At 52.3% G+C, this 27,047-nt stretch overlaps 1 protein-coding gene across 6 annotated transcripts in view; it reads right to left on the minus strand.

The window, feature by feature from the left end:
- KIAA0232 (KIAA0232 ortholog) overlaps window positions 1-2,412 on the minus strand; it is an 84,028-nt gene extending 81,616 nt beyond the window's left edge. For all 6 annotated transcript variants that reach the window (XM_025289648.3, XM_025289645.3, XM_025289650.3 and 3 more), the window contains exon 1: window positions 2,347-2,412. The gene's annotated coding sequence lies outside the window, so the exon portion shown is untranslated. The remainder of the gene's footprint in view (window positions 1-2,346) is intronic.
- Window positions 2,413-27,047: the final 24,635 nt, after the last annotated feature.

Raw genomic sequence — 27,047 nt, forward strand, 5'->3', positions numbered from 1 at the left:
GACACATTAGCACCAACTAATATTTTAAACGGGACTGAATCTTGACAGAACGACTTCACATCTCCCCTCACCTGATCATTCCAACCATCCTGTGAGACAGGTATCATTACTCTCCCCATTTTACAGATGAGAAAAGTGGCTCAGAGGGCCATTAACTGCTCCAAGTCAAATGCTGCTACAACAAGGAGAACCTAGGCTCCGCACTGCTCCACACAAAGCAAAATAAAAACAATCTTACTGCTTTCGAAAATGCTACTGCAAAATAAAGCACAGAGTGATCTATGACATCTTTAAGAGTTGCTAAAATTCCATTTACTTTTCTTAAATGGTTGCAACTTGTGTAACAAATAAGCTAATTACCCTTAAAACAGTTACAGATTTGCCTTGTGTTAGCCTCATGGTAAAGACCTGCACTTTCCCTAAAAAACAATGCATCTGTACCTCTACTTCTATCTTTTGCAATATTAAATATTTAAGAGTAATATTCTCTACTTCCTTCAATGTTTCAGTGGCCAAACTAGATGACACAGGCTTACGTAAAAACTGTTATACATGTGCCTAAACTGAAACAGTAAATATTTTTTGAATTACTAAAAATTATTTAGCAAGTACAGTAACTGAATATAGAACACAATAAGCATTCAGTGCAAGAAGCTTCATGTAAGTATAAATGTTAGTCATTCAGTCGGGTCCAACTCTTTCGGACCCCAAGGACTGCAGCCCACCATGCTCCTCTTGTCCATGGGATTCTCCAGGCAAGAATACTGGAGTGAGTAGCCATTACCTTCTCCAGGGGACCTTCCCGACCCACGGATTGAACCAGGTCTCCTGCACTGCAGGCAGATTCTTTACCACTGAGCCACCAGGGAAGCCCCAATAGTGTATACCTACGCACACACATAGGCATGTAAAGACAATTTCAGGAATCACTGCTGTCACAAAGAAATGCCATCAAGAGCCTAAAAGGCACTTAGGAATGGATCAACCCACAATAACCGATGGAAGAATATTTGACCTTCAGGCTGGAAAGTGGGAGAACTCCCTACGTCGGATTCAAAGTCTTAGGAAATGGTCAAGGTGCTCTGGCACCTAGCTAGCTCTAGGATTTGACTGTATAGTTAGTTTTACCCCGGACATCACCTATTATCAAAACTGCTTGCCCCCAACCCTTCACCCATCTCCTACCACTTTTTTTTTTTTTAAACAAGCAAAGACCCAGACGTATAAAGCTCACTCTTAGGAACCTGGACCAAGTATCCGATATCCAAGTATCCTAGGCATCCAGGGGGCTTCCCTGGTGGCTCAGTCGGTAAAGAATCGCCCTGCAATGCGGGATACCCGGTTTCGATCCCTGGGTCGGGAAGATCCCCTGGAGGAGGGCATGTCAACGCCACCCCAGTATTCTCGCCTGCAGAATCCCCATGGACAGAGGAGCCTGGCGGGCTACATACAGTCCATGGGGAGTCGCAAAGAGTCGGAACGCGACTGAGCACAGCACACACGCACGGGCTAGACATCCAAGCATCCACCCGCAAGTGATTAGCAGAAACCATATTTAGTTCTGTCCCCCCAACCCGCTAAATCTACAGTTGTTGTTGTTGTTGTTGTTTTGGCTAGGTTGGCTCTCCTGAGCTTGCCTCTTGAAGACAAAAACTGAAAGGTAGCGAAGGAGAGAAATCGAAAACCCGGGTTCTGCCACGATTTCGGTGGTCTGCTCCAGGAGCCGGGGCAGGCCCGAGTACAAGCGCGCGCCGCCCCGCTCCGTCCCGGGGCGCAGGCATCTATCTCTCCGGTGACCACCCCGCTGCTCGGGGCGCCGGGGGGTCTCGGGGCGCAGGCATCTCTCCCCGGCGACCACCCCGCTCCTCGGTGGCGCCGGGGGGTACGCTCGCGCTGGAGGCCAGGGCAGGAGGCCGGCTCCGGCCCTCCAGAGCGCGCGCGCGCGGCCGTATAACCTTCGCCGGACCTGGCGCCGCAGGGCCCGCCCCGCACGCGCAAACAGCCACAGGCCCGCGCGCCCGCCCGCCGCCGCCGGCCGCTTCCCTTCCCGGGGTCGGGGGAGAGCCCCTAAAGGACAATGCAGGAAGGGAGGGGGCAGCGCCGCCGCGAGCGCCCACCCCGCCGGCCCGGCCCGGCCCGCGGGGCCCCTCGCGCCCCGCCTCGCCTCCCCGGAGAGCCGCTCCCAGCGCGGCCCATTGTGCGCACTCATCGTCCGGCCCGCGCGCCGCCGCCGCCCGCGCCCCCCAGGCGCCGGGGTCTCCGCGCCCGGAGCGCACCGCACGCCGGGGGCCTGGCCCCGCCCGCCCCGGCCCAACCCCGGCCCGGCCCCGGCCCAGCCCGCGGTACCTGCCGAGCGAGCGGCCGGGCGGCGCGGCGGCCGCGGCGGGGGCGCCTCCTCGCTCCGCGGGCTCCGAGCGGCTGCCGAGCGCCGGGCGGGCCGGGGCGGGCGCCTGACGTAAAGCGGCGGCGGCGGCAGCGGCGGCGGCGCCACTCGGCGGAGGGCGGGGGGGGGCGGTGCACCGCGGCCGCTCCGCTCCGTTACCCGGCAACCGGCCTCAGCGCCCCGCCAGCCGGCCGTGCTCCATATCCTTCCGCCCAGGCGCCGGGATTACATCAGCGCCGCCGCCCCGCCCCGGCGCCGCCCCTACGGCCGACTCCGGGGCGCCTCTGGGGGCGCGCGCGGGCGCGCCCGGAGGGGCTTTCTGCCTGGTGGGAGCGAGGCAGCCGCGGGTGGGTGCTGGGGTCGCAGGAGGGGAGGGGGTTGGAGGACTGGAGGCGGGAGCCCCACCACCACCACCCCCGGTGCGCGGGGCGTCGGAGCGGAGATGCATACCCTCCCCCCGCCCCCGGGTGCAGGGGCTCGTGGGGCTCCTGAACGCCGTCACCGCCCCTCCCCGCCCTCGGGCCGCCGCCGCCCGGGTCCCCGCCTTCGCAGGCACACGCTCCACCTGTCTGTGCATCCCCCTCTCCCCCCACCTCCTCTCCGCGTCCTGGGATGGCTGCAGTGGGCGGTTTAAAATACCGGTTTAAAAAAAAAAAAAAAAGAAAAAATCCAGAAGACAAGCTAAGGAAATGCGACAGGGCTCTTTTTATTAAGGAGGCAAAAATAAATTCTGGAAGATTCGGAAGTGGGAACCAAAAATAGGCACTAACCTTTGAAGCAGAGTCTCTTCACACCCACCTACTTTTCCTAAATGTGATTCCTAGACCTGTCCTGAAAAAAGGCACCAGACAGGAAGGAGCCTGGGAGGTTACCTACTTAAGTTCGGAGGGAGGGTGACCTGCCTAGATGTTATGGTGCCCTGATGGATTTGTTGAGCGCCTACTGGGTGCCGGGCTCTGAGCTTTGCTGTTCGGAACTTACAAGGCCAGGTTCCCGAACCAGCTCCTTGGGGGAGAAGCTGACCTGCGGGCTGGGATGAGAAACTGGACACTATGAGCTGCAGGTGCTGGAGAAATGACCATGAGCTACTGATATCTGCACAGTATCTACCCAGTCCTTCTCTGTACACTTGCCTTGTGTTCTTGAGAAGAATGCTGGATCAAGCATGATCATCCTTCAACCTGAGGTTCTGAGAAAGTAAAGGATTCCACCTCAATTGCTGGCTTCCCTGATAGCTCAGTTGGTAAAGAATCTGCCTGCGATGCAGGAGACCCCCGTTGTGTTTCCTGGCTTGGGAAGATCCGCTGGAGAAGGGATGGTTACCCACTCCAGTGTTCTTGGGCTTCCTTGGTGGCTCAGCTGGTAACCAATCCGCCAGCAATGTGGGGGAGCTGGGTTCGATCCCTGGGTTAGGAAGATCCCCTGGAGAAGGGAAAGGTTACCCACTCCAGTATTCTGGCCTGGAGAGTTCCAGGGACTGTGTAATCCATGGGGTCCCAAAGAGTCGGACACGGCTGAGCGACTCTCACTTTTACTGTTTCTGACTAGATGAGGTCTTCTGGCTCCTCTGAACTGCACTCTGTTGTGGGATTTGAACCCAGGCGCCTGGCTCTAAGGTCTGGGGTCTGTCTGCTCCTTTACACAGCTCTCTCCCTTCATCAGCTTGCTCACCCTTTTATTTCAGTTGAGTGTGTCAACGTGAATCACAGTGCATTCAGCCAGTATCTTCTGAGCACCTATTCTGGGTCTGGCTGGAGGCCAAGCCCGGGTGGCTCTGCCCTCTTGGAAATCAAACTCTGGAAAGAGGGAGAGGATGAAAGGGTGTATGAAATCCAGGATGACTTGGGTGCAAAGAAGGGGCAAATAATGGAGTCTAGTTTTTAGGTGCCCCCAGACCTGGGATTTCACAGACCTCTGAAATTCCCTGCCAATGTAAGGGATTGACAGAGTGGTCAGCTTTTAATTTTTGCCACATTGTTAACTTTGCTGTCATCTATACTTATTATCATCGACTCAGTGCACATGAATCTGAGCATACTCCGGGAGATAGTGGAGAACAGGGGAGCCTGGCATGCTGCAGTCCATGGGGTCGCAGAATTAGACATGACTCAGCAGCTGAACAACAACGACATCCTCAGTATTTAGTGAAAAGGACTTGTTAACAGTAAAAAATAAAAATACCGTCGGCCCTCTGTATCCATTGGTCTGCCTCTACAGATTCAACCAACCATGGGTCAAAAAAAATTTCCAAAAAGTTTCAAAAAGTAAGATTTGAATTTGCCACAACTATTTACATAACATTTACATTGTAATAACTATTTACATTGCGTTAAGGGTTATAGGTAATCAAGGCAATGACACCCCACTCCAGTCCTCTTGCCTGGAAAATCCATGGATGGAGGAGCCTGGTAGGCTGCAGTCCATGGGGTCGCTAAGAGTCGGACATGACTTCACTTTCACTTTTCACTTTCATGCATTGGAGAAGGAAATGGCAACCCACTCCAGTGTTCTTGCCTGGAGAATCCCAGGGACAGAGGAGCCTAATGGGCTGCCGTCTATGGGGTTGCACAGAGTTGGACACAACTGAAGCGACTTAGCAGCAGCAGAGATGATTTACAGTATGGAGGAGGGGAATATGCATGGGTTATATGCAAACACTGTGCCATTTTATATAAGGAACTTGAGTATCCTCCAGTTTGGGTATCAAAAGGGTCCTGGGACCAACCATGGCTGAACAGAGGAGTGACTGTAGTAACAATAAATCTCAGAGGTTCTCAGAAAAAAGGCAACATGGTTGGCAACTTTGTACACACACACACACACACACACACACACACACACACACGGTTCACTCACATTTTTCTCATTTTGCCACAGACAAGTTTTTTAAAACCATGAACTAGTAGAACCAGAAGTCTTCTTTGGTAGAAAAGGTATTTAAGCTGAGTAATAAACTTGGAGAAGGCAATGGCACCCCACTCCAGTACTCTTGCTTGGAAAATCCCATGGACGGAGGAGCCTGGTGGGCTGCAGTCCATGGGGTCACTGAGCGACTTCACTTTCACTTTTCACTTTCATGCACTGGAGAAGGAAATGGCAACCCACTCCAGTGTTCTTGCCTGGAGAATCCCAGGAACGGGGGAGCCTGGTGGGCTGCCGTCTATGGGGTCGCACAGAGTCGGATATGACTGAAGCGACTTAGCAGCAGCGGCAGCAGGAATGAACTAGGACTAAGTATGATTTTGAGGTGGCAGGGGAAGATAACAGGTGAGAGAATGAAAGCATCTTGTTTATTGTTTCCTTAACAGAAGTGCCCCCGTGCCTTCAGATTATTTGTTTTAATAAAAGTCCTAGAAGACTTGGGTGACTCCAGCCTTGGGCCTTAACACTTGCTGATTCCTCTTCACAGAACCCTCTCTCCTCAGATGTTTGCACAGCTGGCTCCTCCTTGCTCAAGGCTCAGCTACAGTGTCACCTGGGCCTTTATACTTGCTGATTCCTCTTCAAAAATCCGTCCTCTCTTCTCCTTGCTCCAGGCTCAGCTACAATGTCACCTGCTCAGAAACACCTTCCCTGTTCCCCACTTTAGAGAACCCAGCTCCCCAGTCACGATGTTTTGTGTTGGTGTTTTTTCACAGCACTGGTCAGTATCTGAAACTATCTTGGTTGTATGTGTGTTTAGTCCTTAAGCTCAGCCTCCCTTCCTTCCAAGACCCGTATCCTCGTATCCTCGGAGAGCAGTCAGCTTGTCCGTGGTGCTCACCGACCCGCCACCGGCTCTGCCAGTTTGTAGATGAAGGACTGAGTGATCATCTGTAATGTGGTCCAAGTGGACACACGTGAAAACAGCTCTGTGTTCGTGGGCATGGTCGGGAATGGTCCTTCCCAAGCACAAACCCACACTCTAGTGTGCCAGCCCGCCCTGGACATTCCTTACAGCCCCTGGGTAGAAATCAGCCTGGACAGACTGGGGATTACCGTGGCTTCTCTGCTCTTGTGGGCTGAGGTCCCCAGGGAGTGCAGAGGGGGCCCGAGGACTCTGGCATTAACGCACAGTTGGTGTGGAGACGGAGAGGTCCCGCTGCAGGCCTCTGTGTCTGGCTGCCATCATTCATTTCGCCAGGCTCAAAACCTCCTGCCTGGGCTCTCTGACCCCTGCATGAGGACAAGTCAGCAAGAGTGGAATGTGACAATTCCAAGTGCCCTCTGACTTAGATGTTCGGGATGCCAGCAAGGATTCCCGCGGGTGCCAGCTGGGGCGGCGGTTCTGCAGCCTGTGTGGGGACCAGGCTGAGCCCAGAGTACCTGGTGATGCTCTGCTGCCCCATGCTGACAGACAGAGAGCAGGGGCCGGTCCTCCTCGGCTCTGTGACCTTGGGTGTGTAATCTCCTGCTCTGGGCCTCAGTTTCCCCTTCCCAAGGGGACTTACGCAAGAAGATTTCAAAAGTCTCCTTTTTTTTTTTTTTTTTTTAACTTTTTCCTGTGAACTTTGGAAACAAGGGCTTCCCTCGTGGCTCAGCTGGTAAAGAATTCGCCTGCAACACGGGAGACCTGGGTTCAATTCCTGGGTTGGGAAGATCCCATGGAGAAGGGAAAGGCTACCCACTCCAGTATTCTGGCCTGGAGAACTCCATGGACTGTATAGTCCATGGGGTTGCAAAGAGTCAGACAGGACTGAGTGACTTTTACTTTTGGAAAATTTCAGCGAAGCTACCCTTTGATGAAAGCGGGAGGCTGGGGAGGAGTGGCCGGAGGTGTATGGGAAATTTCTGACCTTCCCGCTCAATTTTGCTCTGAACCTTAAATTGCTCTAGGAAATAAAGCCTGGTTTGAAAAATAAAAGAATGTGTACACACTTCAGCTGGGTGCAACCCTGACACCAGCGGTCCCTTCGCTGACATGCCTCCCCACCCCCAACCATGTGTCAGGTACCTTCCTCACAGCATTCCGACCCCCACCCCAGCCGGCAGAGGAAGACACAATTAGAGACGCGTGGGCTGAGGAGGGGTTAGGTGGCCCCCGGTCACGCTGCTGCTGTGTGGCGAGCGCCGGAATTTGACTGTAGCCTGCTTTTTGCCTTGCACTTCACTCTGTCCTGTGAGTCCACCCCAAGCCAGCTTTTATTTATTTTTTTAGTTCAATTTCTTAGTTGCAACATCCAGGATCTAGTTCCCTGATGAGGGATCGAACCTGGGGCCTCCTGCATTGGGAGTGCAGAGTCTTAGCCACTGGACCACTAGGGAAGTCCACAGAGTCAGCTTTTGATTGAATGATCTCTGACCAGAGAAGCTCCCCTTGGACTCCTTGTGTTCCTTCCCTTCCTATAAGATTCTCAGCTCGGACGCTGTCAGTCAAGGAGGCCCGCTGGGCCTACAGCCCCTCCCGACCAGCCATCCCTCCTCTGAGTGGCCCTGCATTCCTCTTAGAGGTGGCAGACACCCTTCCAGCATCTGAAGAGTTGAGATTAAGCCTCTGACGCAGCCTCCCAGTACGACCTTGCAGAGCCCACGGACTTCACAGGGCTTCCATTTCTGCGAGAAGATGGAGGGGTCATGGACCTGCCCTGCTCAGCTGTTGGTTATGTTCAAAGCCAAACAGAATCCATGATGTGGTGTCCTCTGCAGACTCTAAGATACCGTACAAATGTCAAGTCCATATGCTTCCAAATTTGGTCCGATGGCTGCTGGCTTTTCCCTCATTCCCGCCCCTCTGCCCCAATCCACAGGGAACCTCAGCAGTGGTACCAGGGACCGTCCAGTGCAGATGTCGGGGACCACAATGGTTAAGCCGACTGGGTTGAAGCCGTGCTCCACCGCTTAGTGGAGTTTTCTGACATGCATGAGCTGTTTAGCCTCACCAATTTGCTCATCTGCAAAATGGTCTCGTAATAAAATACCCAGTTGAGAGGGCTGTTATGTGGGGGATGTGCAAATCCATGGAGAGGGTCAGGATAGTGCCCGGAGCACAGGAAACACTGCCCACGCCGGCCCTTTCACTTGCTGCCAGCCTGTCCCAGCTCTGGCCTCTTCTTTCTCTGCCCGCCCCCGCCCCACGTACTGCTTCATGCCAGGGCTCAGCACACCCCTGGGGCAGTTTTATGCAGATGAAGGACTCGTGTGTCTCTCTCCTCACCCTGATCTCTGCCTGAGGCCTCAGACTTGCACCCCGCACTTGTCGCCTTGCTGGTGGGGCCCCCACCCCAGCGTGTCCGCGGATGACTCATCGCCTTCCCCAGTCAACCAGTGCCTCTTCCCCCAACCTGTCACAGTCCTATTAAATTTGCTCTGGCAATGCCCTTGCAGTCCGGCTCCAAGGTCCAGCAGACCAGAGTGGGAGCCCAATGCTGCCGTTTGGCCACGATGCAACCCTAAGCGAGTTACTTCCTCTCTCCGAGCTGGCTTTCAAACCTCAAAAATAGAAGCACACTCCAGGAGCAAGCACTGGTCTCTTGATGGGGCTGCCCGGGATCTGAAGCCCATCCTGAGACTGGGGAACCCCCCACCTTGTGAGTCTGGGAAAAGAAAGGCTGATATCCCTCTCCAGCAGCCTGGAGGCTGGACAGTGACGGCACTCCCAGCCTCAGCACAGTAATAATAAGTTTATTGTTATTAATAATGGGGGCTGCTTCTGCACTGGTTTGCTCTTCCATGCTCAGCAGGACCCTGCATCTGGGCGACTGAGACGCAAAGGGCTTGGGGGTGATTAATCAAGGGATTAGCTCAGCAGTTAGGAATCTGCCTGCAATGCAGGAGACCTGGGTTCGATCCCTGGGTCAGGAAGCTCCTCTGGAGAAGGAAATTGGCTACCCACTTCAGCATTCTTGCCTGGAGAATTGCATGGACAGAGGAGCCTGGCGGGCTACAGGCTATGAGGTTGCAAAGAGTCAGACATGACTTAGAGACTAAACAGCAATTAAACTGTGAGTATAGCCTACCAGCAGCTTGCCAGCACCCAGGCCTTCTATAGGAGAGGATGCTCCATCCAGGTGATATTTAAGAGCCTGGAGCAGGTGAGCAGGAAGGTAGTCATCTCATCAGAGGGGCTCCCTAGCTGCTGTCCCAGGGGGAGAGGCTGGGAAGTCATAAGAGAGGATGCTGTTCAGAAGAGCAGGTCCCACCCCTGGGAAGTCTGGGCAAACCCAAATTTTCTCCGTTTACCTCCAGGTCTTGGGCCGGCCAAGCTCGGCACCGTTCTTGTCAGCGCACAATGGGGAGGTGGTTCCCAGCCAGGCAAGCCCGACAGGATGTGGGTCCTTGACCTCCCAGCACTCAGGGCACAGGGCCCTTACGAGGGCACTGCTGTGCTTGACTCCCACTTCCTAACTCTGGGGTCAGAGCCACGTGACGAGGATCAGACACTAAGATGCTTTGAGGACTGCACCCTCTCTCTGGGCCTCCGTGTATGTACCAGAACATGACAGAGCGAAAAAGGAGGAAGGTGCACTGACCTGATGCTGGGTGAGCGCCTACTGTATCCATGTCCTAGTGCTGCTGTAAAAAGTACAGCAGAATTGGTTGTCTTGCAGCAGCGGAAGCTGGAAGTCTGAAATCGAGGTATCAGCAGGCCTGTGTCCCTCCAAAGGCCCTGGGGGAGAATCCTCTCTTGCCTCCTCCAGCCGCTGTTGTTGTCCAGCCATTCTTGGTGTTCTGTGGCTTGCAGACCCAACAATCCAGCGTCTGCTTTGGACATCATGTGGCCATCTTCTCCACGTCTCTCTCTTCTTATAAGGATGCCAATCGTATTAGAGTAGGGCCCCAGCCTGCTCCAGTATGAGCTCATCTTTACTAATTATATCTGAAAAGACTACTTCCAAACAAGGTCACTGAGGGGTTGAGGATCAGGATCTCAACTTATCTTTTTTAGGGAACACACTTCGACCCGTAACATGGACTTGTGTATTACATGCACTGGGCACGTGTGCTTGCTCAGGCGTGTCCGACTGTTTGCGACCCCATGGACTGTAGCTCGCCAGGCTCCTCTGTCCATGGGATTCTCCAGGCAAGAATACTGGAGTGGGTTGCCATTTCCTTCTCCAGGGGATCTTCCCGACCCACAGGAGATGGAACCCACATTTCCTGTGGCTCCTGCATTGCAGGCAGATTCTCTACCACTGTGCCACCTGGGAAGCCCATTATACACACTGTCGCATTTAATTCTCATAAGAAAGGAAGAACTATTATTATCTTTGTTTTACAGATGGGGAAACTGAGGCTCAGGGAACTGAAGTAATTCTCACAAGTTTACTGGTCCACTGGTTCAGATTCAGGACCGGGAAACAGTAGGTCCCCATCAACCCAAATCTAGTTCTCTTCCCTCTCATCTTTCTGTCCACTGAGTCAGCAAGCCTGGCAGGCATTGATGGCAGACACTGGTAAGTAAGGCGAGCATGGCTCCATGAAGCCTACAATCTAAGGATGGAGATAAACCAACTATAAAAGAAAAATTCATGAATATACCATTACTAACCTGGACAGTAGAAAAGGCTGAGGGCTGAAGAATTGATGCCTTCAAACTATGGTGCTGGAGAAGACTCTTGGAAGTCCCTTGAACTCCAAGGAGATCAAACCAGTCAGTCCTAAAGGAAATCAGTCCTGAATGTCCATTGGAAGGACTGATGCTGAAGCCAAAGCTCCAATACTTTGGCCACTTGATGTGAAGAGCCGACGACTCATTGGAAAAGACACTGATGCTGGAAAGATTGAGGGCAGGAGGAGAAGGGGATGACAGAGGATGAGATGGTTAGATAACATCACCGACTCAATGGACAGGAGTTTGAGCAAGCTCTGGGAGATGGTGAAGGACAGGGAAGCCTGGTGTGCTGCAGTCCATGGGGTCACAAAGAGTCAGACACGACTAAGTGACTGAACAACAGCAACAACATGATAAATGCAACAAGAAGAGACCAATAGGGGGAATCTACTTAGCCTTTTATCAGCAAGAGGCTTCTATGAGGAAGTGATATATAGCTTGAGGTTCGGAAAATGAAGAGGATCCAGGTCTTTCTTTGTGATCAGTATGGGAAAGTAGGTTGAAGGGAGCATTTCAGGAAGAGGAATAGCAAATACAAAGGTCATGATGCAGGGCAGGTCATAGTGCAATGAGAGAGTGAAAGCAGTTTGGCATGGCTGGAGGATTCCAGAAGACACTGGAGATGTGTGTGTGTGTGTGTGTGTGTGTGTGTGTGTATGTATGAAGGGAGTGCAGGTCAAATCTGGCCTTGTAAGCTATGGCAAAGAGTTTGGAATTTATTCCTAGTGCATGACTCTATGATGAGTGTGCTATGGAATAATTCATTCACCTTTTCAATGTGTTCAGATTGAGCCCATATTATATGCTTCATGCTATGGTTGGTTTAAAGCAGAGAAAGACTAGTTCTTGGGTTTGTGAGGAGTTTCCGCTCTCCCAGATGCCAGTTCAAGTATCAGTTCAAAAATGCCCCCAAGACAAGGCCACCATTCAGGAGCTGTGCATTGGGAGAAAGAGCCAGGTTTCCGAGTCTCACTCACTGGTGATCCTGGGTGAGTTATGTCCCTTCCTGGGGCTCCTGCCTCCTCCCTTGCAGAGCTGTCTGTGGAGCGTGTGTTCCTAGAACCTCTGAAAGAGAAAGAAAAGCTTCCTCTCAATGATCCTCTGCCCTTGCCTTCTAACCGTATCTCAGACTCACGTGAAGTGGCAAGTTTGGATCGTGGCAAGTTTGGATTGTGCCAAGGGCCAGACTGTGGCCAATGCTGTCTGGGTGACCACTGAGCCTCAGTTTCCTCTTCTGTAAGAGAGGCTTAATAATATGTGCCTGGTGCAGAGAACGAGCATTCAGAAGGCTTGCTATGCCTGGAATTACCTCCAGGAAGGCTGTACATATTTGGACTGTTGGCAACGGATGCTTTTACAGAGCACCTACCATGTGCTCGGTCTGTGCAAAGACCGTTCAACTGTACTATTTCCTTCCAGTCTCACCCACTGCCCCACAAAAGCCCCATTTTACAGGAGAGGACACTGAGGCTCAGAAAGATGAAGTGACTGGTCCCAGGTGACTGGACCAAGCATCTTGGTCCAGTCTTTATATAACCCATCTTTCCCCTCCTGGCATTCCATTCACTTTAAATAGCCATGGGGGTCCAATGGCTAAAACTCCATGCTCCCAATGCAGGGGGCCCAGGTTTGATCCCTGGTCAGGAACTATATCCTGCGTACCACAGCCAAAGATCCTGCATGCTGTACCTCAGACCCAGCACAGCCAGAAAACAAAACAGAAAAAACCAGCATGGGTGTCCCAAGATGGGACTGAGCTTCTGAGGATTGGTGAGAAGCTTCTAAGTGGAGTATCTGTGTGTGGTCTGATCACTCAGCTGAGATCCTACAGGAGGAGAATTTGGTACGGGGTCTGGGCTGAATGAGCTCCAAGGGCTCCTTCAATCCTGCCAAGTTTGGGACAATAGGGTTGAAGACTGGCTAAAGAGAGCATCAATTAAGCTACAGCCTGGGGAGGAGGCAGAGAGGGTGGTGGTTACAGCTGGAGTCTGGAGGCCTGAGTCCCAGTCAACTGGGATATAGCCGGAGGCCTGGAAACTTCTGACACCAGAGAGGCCACTGTCGAGTCTCCCGGCTGCACTTGGTCACTTCCAAAGCCACCGTGAAAACTCAGAGAAAAGGGTGGCGGGCGGACGCCTTTGCTAGTTCACGCCTGTGCAAATACGTATCGACGCTTCCCCACCTCTGTCCAGTTGAAGCTAAATTGACACTCTCGCCCAAGTTCAAAGGACTGACTCCTGTCTTTGTCAGATGCATGGCCTTGGGCAGAGTCCCTGCCCCTCTCCGAGCCTTAGCTTTCTCATCTGTAAAATAGGTATGAGGGTTGTCGTTTCCACTTCCTAGGGTGTTATGAGTTTGGAGGGAGACAGATAATCTACCTGACTGCCTGCTCATGGTCTGGCTCCCCGTCTGAACCATAAGCAGATAACGAGAACAATGATAAGCGGGAAGGCTGGGGTCATTTCCCAGGGTTTGCAGGAGGCTTTGTTTGGCCATAAGAGACTTTGGAGAGAGGGAGATCCAGTAGTTTGACAGGGAAGCTCAGAAGGGAACTGGGAAGCATAAGGAGGAAAGCAGGAGCCTTGCTGGACGCTGTGCCGTGTAACTGCCCTGTTTTCCCATCAAACCTTCCGTAAGCCATAAGGCCTTGCAATGCTTTTGGAGTTGTGTTTGACTCGGAGCTCATGTCAAGGGGGCTTCCACAGCCCCATTCCCTCAGTCTACTCCCATCTCAGCTGCTAGAGTGGTCTGATTACAAATCACACCAGGTCATGTTACCCCTCCTACCCGGAACTCCCCAGCAGCTTCTCACGTCACACAGTAAATCTCAGTCCTTTCCCCACCAGGCCGCTTCTGACCTGCTCTGACATCCCCCCCGCACCCCCCACGCCCTCTGCTGTGGCCATATCAGCTTTTTGCTGTTCCCTGATTCTGCAGTCAGCCTCAGGGCCTTCGCACTTGCTCTTCCTTTGATCTGTAATACTTGTCTTCCCCACACTTGCATGATTACTTCCTCATTGCTTTTGAGCCTCAGTCAGAAATTATGTGTGTCCCTCTGCTGTGTTTGAAGTGGATAACCAACAAGGTCCTACTGTCCTTAGGTCCCCACTGAGTAGGAACTCTGCTCAGTGTCATAGCCTGGATGGGAGGGGAGTTTGGGGGAGAACGGATGCATGTATGTGTATGGCTGAGACCCTTTGCTATTCACCTAAAGCTATCACAACGTGGTTAATCGGCTAAATGCCAATATAAAATAAAAGGTTAAAAAAACGAGAGTTAATTACATCGAGAACATACGCGTACACACACAAGTGTACATAGCTGAATCGCTTTGCTGTACACCTGAAGCTAACACAACTTGACAAATCAACTACAGCTCAGTAAAGAAAAAAAATTCTAAGGAAAAGAAAAGAAATGATGTGTGTTTATTTCCTGTGGCTGCGGTGACAAATGACACAAATGGGGAGGCTTTAAACAGCAGAAATTGCTTCTCCCACAGTTCCGGAAGCCAGAAGTCCAAAGTCAAGGTGTCATCGGGGGCCATGCCCCCTCCAAGGCCTCTGAGGACAAGTGCCTTGTCTCTTCCAGCTTCTGGGGGCTCCAGGCATCCCTTGGCCTGTGGCCACATTGCTCCAATCTCTGCCTTTGTGGTCACATGGGGCCTTCACATGGCTTTCTCTGTCTTCTCTTCTTCTTATAAGGACACTTGTTATTAGCTTTAGGGCCCACCTGGATAAACCAGGATGAACTCATCTTGATATTTGTATTACTAATTTAATTCCATTGGCAAAGACCCTTTTTCCAAATACAGTCATATTCACAGGTTCCAGATGGACGTATCTTTGGGGGGCACCATTGAACCCACTACACTATGGCCCTAAAAATGCTTCATGCTCACAAAATAGCACAGCCCCTTTTCCTTCCAGGTGTGTTTCTGGTTTTGTTCTTCACAGCGCTAATCACATGTGCTTTCCTGCATATGGATACGTGTGTCTCTCGCTTTTTTTCTTTGTTTTGTTTTTAAATTTTTGACTGGCTCATGGGGATCTTAGTTCCCTGACCGGGGACTGAACCCGTGCCCCTGCAGGGCTGCATGGAGCCCTTACCACGGTACCTCCAGGGAAGTCCCCAGGGCTCTGTCTATGTTGAGCATGACTGCATTCCCAGCCCCTAGCCAAGGGCCTCCCACACAGCAGGTGCTCAAAATAAATACCAGTTGAGTGAATAAATAAAGATCAGAGGATGCCAAAGATTTACAGTCCAGTTCGGGTCAATCCCTCACAGCCCATGATACTATGGTGTTTACAGGGGAAACGGGTGTAATTGATGCCTATTAAAATGGATACAATATTAACGGCTTGTGTGCCATAATTATGTCACAGTCTGATGACAATGCTTAAGTACCTTTAGCAGAAGCTGGCGTCTTCCAGAAAGTGGTGACCTGAGGTGAGAAGACACGTCAGGTAAGGCGCTTGGCACAGAGCCTGCCACAGAGCAAGCCGCCAGAGGTGGGGGGTGGGTGGGGGGCCCTGCATCTCAGAGCCTCTGCTTCCCACGTGGACAAGTTGGACTGGGCGGCAGATCCCCGAGGCCCCTTCTGCTCAACCTGGGAGACCTCGGTAGTAGGAGGTCCACCAGCCCTGCCTGTCCTGACCCCAAGCCTTTGGGGAGGCTCGCTTCTCAGGTCTGATGAGCACATCCATCCTCCAAAACTCAGCTCATGTGTCCGTTTGCCCAGGAAGCTCTCCCATCAGGTGGTCTGCAGCCTCCCCAATTCCCACCCCACAGCGGGAATGTGTTTGTTGCCATGTCTGTCTGCCCCGAAAGACTGGGCCCCTGACATCTTTATCTCTTGCACGTCCGGTTGGCTGGCACAGTCTGTGCTCAGTACGGGCTTGTGGAACCGGGTTCAAAGTTGGGGGCCCAAATGCCATCTCCTCCTGAACGCCTCCCTGGGGCCTAGGGAGGGCCACTTCCCTCCTCAGGAGCTCTGCTGGCCCTGCCAATGAAGACACCTGCCGTCTTATTCATCTTTATTTTTCATAGACTCGATTTCTGTTTATTTGTTTTCTAGCACCTGTCCTCTCCAATAGGACATCAGCCCCAAGGCAGGGACCTGGCCCAGAATGGTGCTTGGTATTAATGCATGGTAGGTGCCCGGGGGGAAGACAGTCTCCGGCACCCAGCAAGGACCTTCAGGTGGGGTGGGCACTCAGGCCTGCTGGATCTGTCAGCATGTCCCTGGGTGTCTCGTCTCACTCCTCCCTAGACCTTAGAGCTGGACACATCAGGATGCCCTCTGACCTAACCCTCATCCAGGAGCACAGAGAGGGTGAGGGGTGTGCCCAAGCTCACGCAGAAGAAGTCGCCTGACACCCCACCCTCCTGATGTCATGCCCCCTGACCACTCCTCTCTCCCAGGTCGCCTTTTTCTTGTCTTTCCTCAGTAATATATTCAGCAGTCTGTCTGGGCACCACTCTCTTCCCCTGAATTGTACCCACTGATCAGACATAAGGCAGGGAGGTTTTGTGTTGGGGAGCCACTGGCTGGGTAGGGGGGTCACTCTGTCCTGAGTCCAAACCCTGCCTCTCACACTTCTCAGAAGAGGAAGGGACCTGGGAAAGTTGGGTCATTTCCTTTTTTTTTTTTTTTTTTAAAGTCTGGAGGCTCAGGTGGTAAAGAATCTGCTTGCAATGTGGGAGACCTGGGTTCAATCCCTGGGTCGGGGAGGTCCTCTGGAGGAGGGAATGGCAACCCACTCCAGTATTAGTGCCAGAGAAATCTCATGGACAGAGGAGCCAGGCGAGCTACAGTTTTACAAAAAATGTTAACTGTAGTAAAATACACATAACGTAAATTATACTGTCTTAACCATTTCTAAATATACAGTTCAGGGTATTAAATACGTTCATAATGTTGTGCAACCTTCACCACCAACCATCTCCATAATCTTCACCTTGCAAAACCGAAACTGCATGCATTAAACAATAACTTGCATCCCCCGCCCCTGGCCCCTGGGCCCTTGGCAGCCATCCCACTTTCTGTTTCTATGAGGGTGACTACCCTAGGGACCTCGTGGAAGTGAAATCATAGTTTCTCTTTGGGGGACTGGATTTTTTCAGTTAGCAAAATGGCCCCAAGGTCCATCCATGGAGCGAGTGTCAGAACTTCCCTCCTTTTTAAGATTCTGTAGCATTCCCTTGTACGGATCCACTTTGTTTATCCATTCATCCTCAACGGACTGTTGATGGGTTCTCCTTGGCAGGAAAGTTATGAGAATTCTAGAGAGTGTATTAAAAAACAAAGACATCACTTTGCTGACAAAGGTCTGTACAGTCAAAGCTATGGTTTTTCCAGTAGTCATGTACAGATGTGAGAGTTGGATCATAGAGAAGGCTGAGAGCTGAAGAATTGATGCTTTTTAACTGTGGTGTTAGAGAAGACCTTTGAGAGTCCCTTGGACTGCAAGGAGATCCAAGCAGTCCATCCTAAAGGAAATCAACCCTGAATATTCATTGGAAGGACTGATGCTGAAGCTGAAGCTGCAATATTTTGGCCTCCTAATGTGAAGAACTGATTCATTGGAAAAGACCCTGATGCTGGGAAAGATTGAAGGCGGGAGGAGAAGGGGATGGCAGAGGATGAGATGGTTGGATGGCATCAACAACTCGATGGACATGAGCTTGAGCAAATTCTGGGAGATAGTGAAGGACAGGGAAGCCTGGCATGCTGCCCATGGGGTCGCAAGATTCAGACACAACTGAGCAACTGAACAACAAACAACTCCATGGACCCTCGGGCTGCTCCCCACTTGGGCTGCTCCCCACTCGGGGTGCTCCCCACTTTTGGCTACTGTGAATAGTGATTCATTTCTTTTTAAGCCTCTTTCCTCGTTTGGAAAATGGTGTCCCTGTCCTGATATTTTAGATGAATTAATTTCCTCGACATTTGCTTAATAAGCCACGGAGGTCTCATAAATGGGGTAAAAATGCTTGTATTTGCCAGGTACTCTCTGTCTGCCCGGTGCCCTTCTGGACTTTACGTGTGTTGATTCATCAAATTCTCACAACCCTGCAAGGCAGGTGCCACTGTTATCCCATTTTACCGAAGCAGAGAGAAGCAGTGACCTTGCCCAAGGTTGCAGCAAGGAAGTGGCAGAACTGAGACAGAAAGTCACAGGCTCCAAAGTCCGGTATCTGTCAATTACGTATTCTCACACGTGACTAGGTTTTTCCTGTCCACGGTGCCTAAAGGCAGTGTGTTCACAAATTCACAGGGAACTGTCCTTATGACCCCTGGCTGCTGACTCCCCGACTCATCCCAAGCATTCCTGGTGGTGGAGAGCAAGTCACTGAGGGGGTCAGTCCTGGGAAGGAAGATGGGGAAAAGCACCAGAGGTCTCTGTGAACCATCTAGTTGGCAGAAACACACCCAGATGTTCCTAAAAGTAGAAGTGGTATGGAGCTAACAGAAGCAGAAGACATTAAGATATTCCTTTAACCCAAGTTTTCTTCTAATTTAAAATTAAAAAGAATTTTTTTGCCATGCCACGTGGCATGTGGGATCTCAATTCCCCCACGAGGGGTTGAACCTTCCCCCCTTCTGTTGGAAGTGCAGGGTCTTAGCCACTGGACCACCAGGGAAGTCCCTCAACCCAGCTTTTGAAAACCAAAACAACAACAAAACACATTCCAGAATCCTGTAGAAACTCCTATTTCATACAGCTCCTTGGAATAAAAGGCTAAAAACCACATTCCATCTAGTTGACATCATCAAGGGGAATATCTAACAATATTCTTAGGGAATAGCACATTAATTTAATGCCAAGAAACATAATACCCTATCATCTAACTTTATTTCCACTGTCAAATGGGAGGAAGAGTACACATTTCCAGGGACGACTCACCTGAAGGGGAAAGTTGATGTACAGTCAGATGTCCTTCCCATTTGGGGCTTCATACAGCAGAAGAGCTTGGGATTTCTCCCTCAACAGCATCTGGCCTAATTACCCTGCTGGCTGGCACAGGGCCCACTTTTAGGGCAAAGGTCCTTGTGGGTCCTCTGAAGAGCCCTCTCCTTCTCCTGTGTTAGCCCAACATTTCAGCTACCTTCCGATCTGTTCTGGGATAATTGTCAGTTGCACCAAGCTTGGAGAAATCAGCTGGTTCTTGGCATCCAGGAAACTAACACACTTCTTCAGGCCCCTAATCGGATTGGCAGTTCAGGATGGTAGCAAAGCAGTTGCTTATTTATCCTTGCTATTTTCTGTAAAGGAGAAAGGAACCACCTAGGTCTAGAACCACCTGGTCCCTGACAACAGCTCTTGTTACCTGAGAGCCCGCTGTGCCCTAGGCACTTTCCACTCTCTAATCTACTTAGGGACCCCTTGAGACTCCTCCCTCCTTTGCCTGGTGAGGACCAGTGACTCTCCCAAGGCCACAGGGCAAGGAAGCTGCAGAGGCAGGATTTGAACCCAGCTCTGGCAGTGGGAAAGAATCCATTGGCAATGCAGGGGGACATGGGTTCAAGCCCTGGGTTGGGAAGACCCCCTGGAGGAGGAAATGGCAACCCACTCCAGTATTCTTGCCTGGGAAATCCCACGGACAGAGGAGCCGGGAGGACTACAGACCATGGGGTTGCAAAAGAGTCAGGCACGACTTAGCCACTACACGACAGCTGGCAGTGAGCAGCCCTGAGCCCTTTTCTCATCCCAGGTGTGACTCCAATTCTCTGCCTGGCTTTTCACCTCGGTTGTCCTAGATTAATAGAGCCTCCAAGGGCTGTTGCTGAGGCCATGGTCAGGGGCTGTGGACTTGGAGGAGGCAATTCATGGTGAAAGGTCAGCTAAACCGAGTGTCTGTTGGAGCTGAACTGCCAAGATTCTCAGAGAAGGGGGAGCAATGCCGACTAGAGCTGGGGTATGAGGAAGGGGGCCAGGGGCCCACAAGTAAAGTTTGGGATCCTTAGTTGAGGGCCCCCATTTCAGACCTTGGGGCAGGGCTTTAAGTGCAAGTGGCTTAGTATCGAGATGGGTCAGTAGAATAATGGCTCCCAAAGGTGTCCACTTGCTCTTCCCAGGAACCTACGAATGTGTTAGGTTTCACGACAAAAGGAACTTTGCAGATGTGAATATAGTGTGGACCTTGAGAGGGGGAGATTATCCTGAATTATCTGGCCAATAACCTGATCACATGAGTCCTAAAACAGTGCCAGAGGGAGGGGGTTTCCCTGGTGGTCCTGTGTTTAAGACTCCCGAGCTCCCAATGCAGGGGGCCTGGGTTCAATCCCTGGTCAGGGAACTAGGTCCCATGTGCGACAACTAAGAGTTTGCATGCTACAAAGAAAGATCCCGTGTGCTGCAACGAAGCTGGAAGATTCTGCATGCTGCAGCTAGGACCCTGCGGCAGCCAAAGAAATAAATAAAAATGAATAATTCCTTTAAAAAGTGGAAGAAGGAAGACAGAAGAGTGGGTCAGTGAGAGGAACTTGACCCGCTGGCTTTGAAGATGGAGGGAGGGGCCACGAGGCAAGGAATTCAGGAAGCCTCTGAAAGAAAGTGAAAGTGTGAGTGGCTCAGTCCTGTCAGACCCTTTGTGTCCCCATGGACTGCAGTCTGCCAGACTCCTCTGTCCCAGGCATTTCCCAGGCAAGAACACTGGAGGGGGCTGCCATGCCCTTCTCCAGGGGATCTTCCCAACCCAGGGATCGAACCCGTGTCTGTCTCCTGCATTGGCAGGCGGGTTCTTTACCACTGGTCCCACCCGGGAAGCCTCAAGAGCTGCAGGTGCCAGGAACCAGAAGAGGCCTCCGTAGCTCCTGGGGCAGGTAGGCCAGGGACGGGTAGGGGACAGTGGAGTCTCAGCCTCTGTGAAGCTGTCTCACTGAACTCAGGAGCCCACAGCCTTTCTAAGGTGCTGATCTGACGTCTCCTCCCCTGGCTGCACGTCCTCCAGAGGCTCCCTACTCCCCACAGTCCCGTTTGGCCCCTGTCGTGGGGCCCCACCCCCAGCAGGCCCTCCACCCTCCAGATCTTGTGGCTAAAAGCACTTCTGGCCTTTGCAGACGCTGTTCCCACTGCCTGGAACGCACACTCCCCACTCCACCGCCTCCCCGCCTCCCGTCCACACACCTCTCCTTAATCCCCGCGTTCACCCACATGACCTACTTCTGGAAGCCTTCCCGCCCCACCCCCGGGGCTGGGCCAGAGGCCTCTCTTGCACAGTCTGCTGCCCCCGGCCAATGCCGGCCCCTCCCGGGCCCCCGCCCCACCCCAGGGCGCTGCCCCGGACGTGGCCCGCCCCCAGGCAGCTGGGCCTGACTCAGCGCGGCCCTGGGGCCTGGCACGCAGCAGCCTCGGGGAAGGACTCTGCTCTGCAGAACCCAAGTCATGGGAAAGGCATGCCTTGCTGCCCGCAGCCCGGTGGCTGGCCGCTCGGCCCGGCTATTTTTACTTCTTCCCCTGCAGAGCTGAGGCCGGCGGGGCAGGTTCTCAAACAGAACCCGCGAGACCTGCTAGACCCAGAGAAGACACTGCCCCCTCTGCCGGGGAGGCTCCTCCCCTGGACAGAGCCACCGCAAGCAACCCGGAGAGCTGAAGGCTCCGAGCCGCCAACCCGAGGCCCCAGGAGAGTCCTGTAACATGGAGCTGGGTTCGGGGCCTGGATTAGCCATGCCCTCTCTGAGTGACCTTGAGCAAGTCATGGCACCGCCCTCCTCTGCCAGGTGGGCGGGAGCCTAGCTGCTCTCTCTGTCTTGCAGGTCATCCGGAGGTCAGAATGATCAGAATGATAAACAGATACGTCTAATTTGAATGAGACTTTAAATAGGCAAAATGGTCACATGATTCAAAATTCAAAATATAGAAAGGGCTATTTACTCCCAAGTCCAGACCTTGTGCCCAGACACACAGCTACCTTCCCTAAAGTCCTCTTTCCCTTTCTCCCTCTCTCCTTTTCTCTCTGTCTCTCTATAGATATACAGATATAGTTAGATAGAGAATATAGATAGGTAGATAGATAGAAAGGTGCAGAGAAGGACTTCCTTGGTGGTCCAGTGGTTAAGACTCTGCACTTCCACTGCAGGGGACAAGGGTTCGATCCTCGGTTGCAGAAATAAGATCCCACATGTTGCACCACGTGACCTAAAAGAGGGGGAAAAAGGACAGAGAGAGTGAGTCAGAGTTGTTATGAGAATCCGCGTGTTTATCTTTATACACAGGTAAACAAGCCCCAACTGGGGTGCTAGAGAAGACTCTTAAGAGTCCCTTGGACTACAAGGAGATCGAACCAGTCAGTCCTAAAGGAAATCAATCCTGAGTATTCATTGGAAGGACTGATGCTGAAGCTGAAGCTCCAATACTTTGGCCACCTGATACACAGAACTGACTCCTTAGAAAAGACCCTGAAGCTGGGAAGGATTGAAGGCAGGAGGAAAAGGGGATGACAGAGGACGAGATGATTGGATGGCATCACCGACTTAATGGACATGAGTTTGAGCAAACTCTGAGAGATGGTGAAGGACAGGGAAGTCTGGGGTGCTGCAGTCCTTGGGGGTCACAGAGCTGAACACGACAGAGCGACTGAACAGCAGCGACGCGCACGCCTCGTTACTGGAGCAGCTATTCTTTGCCACATGCTTTGGCACATAGTCGTGCTCATAAATGTTAGCTTTGATGCTTCACCCCCTGACATCACCAGCTTCATAATTGTCAGTGTTAACTACTGTTTATGGACTGAGCACCTACCAGGCACTGTGCTGGGTTCCCTGAAAATATTCCCGTTTTATGGATGAGGAAACGGAGGCTCAGGGAGGCTGGGTGACTTGACACAGTCACACAGCTGGCTGATGGCAGAGCCAGGAATCAGCCCTGGTTTTTGATTCCAAAACCTAGTGCTCAGAGCCACTTGGCTTCTGGTGACCCGGCTCCAGGCAAGTGTCCCAGGCTCCAAGAGTGTCAGGCACACCCAGGCTGTCCCTGTGAGGGCCCCACATCTCTGGACACGCTTTAGGGAGGAACGTGTCTGCCCAGCCACCCACACATCCAATGGGCCCCACCTTCCTTCTGAAGTCACCAGTGTCGGGCTGCAGGGCCCCGTGCCAGGCAGCCCACACCCTTGTGGTGCCCAAACGTCCAGAGATGACAAAGCCTCGCCCCAAGGCACATAGCAAGGGAATGACAAGCCCAGAACTAGGTTGCAGGGCAGGCCCTGAACAGCCCTGTCATACGGGAAGTGTTTAATCAACATCAGTATGGAAAGGTGTTCACCCATGCCTTATCAGAGCACCCCCAAAGCATCACTGGGACTCTGGTTCCCATCTAAGGTGCCCTTATTAAACCCTAAACTTCTGGAAGGCAGGGCCACCCACAGCTTATTCCTCATGGTGGGTACCCATCCCCACCCTGCCCATGCCACGACTCCTGGGACGGGGCCTAGAACCAGGCTGGATGGGTGCACGAAAGAATTCTCCTACTCCCCTGACATTAGGTATCGCTGATTTGAACCTTAAACTCATAAAATAAGAACTCTCAGAGTGTTTAAATCCTGTAACATCGTGTTCCCTCCACAATAGGACGTCCCGGACTTCTGTCAATTCAAGTTGTCTCATTTACCAGCTGTGTGACATTGGGCAAGCTGCTTAACCTCTCTGAGTCTCAGTTACTCACCTGCAAGATGCAATTAATAAAATCTACTGTACGGGTTGTGGGGAGGGCAAAATCAGATGGTACAGGTAAAAGCATCCAGAAGATAAGACTAAAATCATATTAACCACAACAACCCTAATACACAGTGGGCCCCATTTCTGAGCAGATATTGTGGTGGGCTCTCGACATCCTTTCTGTGGAGGATGAGGTCATTCATAGAAACTTTGCGGTTTGCTCTGATGCTTTCTAACTGTGGTGCTGTAGAAGACTCTTGAGAGTGCCTTGGACAGCAAGGAGATCAAATCAGTCAATCCTAAAGGAAACCAACCCTGAACGTTCATTAGAAGGACTGACGCTCCAATATTTTGGCCACCTAATATGGAGAGCCTGACTCACTGGAAAAGACCCTGATGCTGGGAAAGACTGAAGGCAGGAGGAGAAGAGGGGCGACAGAGGATGAGATGGTGGGATCACATCACGGACTCAGTGGAGGTGAATTTGTGCAAATTCCAGGAGATGGTGAAGGACAGGGGAACCTGGGGTGCTGCAGTCCATGGGGTCACAAAGAGTCAGACACGACTTACTGACTGAACGAGTATTTGCACCACAGACATTGTCAGATGCTGCACATTAGGGCTTCTCCCACCCGGCCCCTGTCCTGCCTGCTCACAGGTGCGCCACTGGCTGTAAGAATACGACAAGGACCCAACTTAGATTAGGGGCTGGGGGACTCAAGGAAGGCTTCTCAGAGTGACTAACATCTGAGTGAGGCCCGAAGGCTAACTGGGACTAAGCTAAGGGGGGAGCGAAGGGAAGGGCAACTGGGCAGAGGGAACAGCACGCGAGGAGACCCTGAGACGAGAAAGAGCTTCCTTGTCTCGTCACCGTCTCTCTCATCTGCATTTCCCTCCAGACTGGAGGCTCCTGGCAGGGGCGGGGAACCTGAGGTGCCCAGCGGAGCTATGCTAAGCTAGGTGACCTTGGTCTCATCATCACACCCAGCTTCCTCGACTGAAACCTGGGTGAGAATGGCAGGAGCTGAGAGTGGAAAGATCAGCTTGAAAGAAAGAAAGTGAAAGTCGCTCAGTCATGTCCGACTCTTTGCAACTCCATGAACTATACAGTCCATGAAATTCTCCAGGCCAGAATACTGGAGTGGGTAGCCTTTCTCCAGGGGATCTTCCCAACTCAGGTACCGAACCCAGGTCTCCCGCATTGCGGGAGGATTCTTTACCAGCTGAGCCACCAGGGAAGCCCAAGATCAGCTTGAGGTCAAGGTAAGCTATGCAGGTTCTTTCCCAAGGTCAGCGAGAAGTCACAAGGCAGAGACATGATCTGATTAATGTTTGTAAAGCAGCACTGAGGCTGCCGGAAGGGAAGTGGAAGCCAGGTGAGCAGCTAAGAGACCTGTCGCATCCCAGGGGGGAGGAGCTGTGACCTGGTCAGATGAACAATGACGGGAAAGAAGAGAAGTGGTTGCGTTAGGAATTTATTAACAGGACTGCTTGTGGGGCTCATAGATGAGAAAGAGCAGGTGGAGGATGCCAACTGTTTCTGTCATAAGAAACTGAGGGATGATGGTACATTGACAGAGATGGGGAGGATATGAGGGGATATGGGATTGGCATCAAGATTTCTGAATAAGCTGGGCAAAGCTGAATGCTTTTCTGCTTGAGGCAGATAAAGGGTTAAGCCACCAGTCTGCCCAACAGCCTTGGACTGCTGGCCACTGGCTTGAGATCAGGAACAACTGACATGTCTCTTTGCTCTGCTTGCCTGAGTCCTGGCCTCTAGCCTGGGTGTCACCTCAGGGTCCAAAATAGCTGTTGGAGTGCCAACCATCACGTCATCCCAGGTGTGAAGCAGGAGAAAGAGGGGATGGGCAAAATAAGCCTTTACCAGCTCTCTGTCCCCTTTTCAATGAGCTTTCTGCAGAGTCCTGACCAAATTCTTCTATGGCTCACTGGTCAGAACTAGGTCACAGGCCACACACCTGGATGCAAGGGAGGCTGGGAAATGTAGTCTTTGGTGGGACAGATTTAAATCAGGGTTTCATTGGAATGGAGAAGAAGGATGCAGCCATCTCTGCAACACTGTCTTTCTCCCACAGCCTTCCCACTCTCTGGCTGAACCATCCCCCCTGCCCCTCGTGTGGACACGCAAAATTCAGACTTCTTGCTCAGAGCTGCAAGCCCTTCACTGTCGGGCTTCTACTGCCATGCCCCACCTCTCCCTAGGACTTTCCTTTCCTTGTCCCCAGGCCTGATTTTCATCCCCAGGTGAAAGTCCCGTGGCGGTCACTCCATGTTATCTTCAGTGTCCTGACCCAGCACTGGCAGCAGGCCAAGGCCAAGGTATACAGAAGGAACAGTGTGGAGGTGCTTTCTAGGGCAGTGCACGCTCCCGGGGTTATTGGTGATGTGGAAGAAGCAGTTCTGTTCACTGTGGGGGAGTTGTCACCACGGTCCCCTCGGGGTCCTCCCCCTGCCCCCTTGCAGATGGAAGCAGAGGACTCTGAGAGATGGGAGTGGATGACCGAGCCACGAGCCCTGGACCAAGGAGGAGCTGCCGGCTGCACGGTCCCAGGAGCTGAACACGGCTCAGCTGCGGATAGCTGTGAACTGCAATGCGCATGTGGAGCACGAACAAGGAGCGTTCTCCAGTTGATGTGTCTGGGGCAGGCGGCGGGATGCGAGGCTGGTTTGGGGCAGATGATCCTTGCGGAGCCGCGGGGGCCTCTCTAAGCTGCCATCAGCCCCTCGTCCGTTCACGGTGAGGAGGGTGTGGTTCAGAGAGGAGGGGAGGGAGAGTCCACAAGGGCCAGGGAGGAGCCCTGGGCACCAGGCTCTGTGCAGGGATCAGGTCTTACAGATGTAGCAGCTGGGGTGCAGAGAGGCTAAACGGCCTAGTTGAGGTCACAAGGCTGACTCCTTCCATTTCTCTTTTATTTATTTTTCTATTTTGGCTGTGCTGGGTCTTCGTTGCTGCCGGAACCCTCCTCTAGCTGGAGAGAAGAGGGGCTTACTCTCTGGCTGCGCTATGCAGGCTTCTCACTGTGGTGGTCTCTCTCGCTGCGGCGTGCAGGCTCCAGGCACTCGGGCTTTAGTAGTCGTGGGGCATGGACTGGGTATGTGAGGCTCCCGGGCTCTAGGACCCAGGCTCAATGGTTGTGGCCCACGGGCTTAGGTGCTCCATGCCATGTGGGATCTTTCCAGGCCCAGGATTGAACCCATGTCTCCCGCATCGGCAGGTGGAGTCTTAACTCCTGAGCCACCACGGAGGCCCCTATTTCATTTTTCTGATATTTCATCTCACATTTTCGTATTACTGCCTTTTTCTTCCTTCCCTCCCACTTTCCGTCTCTCTTTCCTTTCTCCCTCCCATCCTGAGCCCTCTCCGCTTCCATCTCTCTCCCTTTTATTTTGCTTTTAATTAATTCATTTTTACTTGGAGGATAGTTGCTTTATACTGTTGTGTTGATTTCTGCCAT

The sequence above is a fragment of the Bubalus bubalis genome, chromosome 7 (assembly GCF_019923935.1).
Source record: "Bubalus bubalis isolate 160015118507 breed Murrah chromosome 7, NDDB_SH_1, whole genome shotgun sequence".
Taxonomy (NCBI): domain Eukaryota; kingdom Metazoa; phylum Chordata; class Mammalia; order Artiodactyla; family Bovidae; genus Bubalus; species Bubalus bubalis.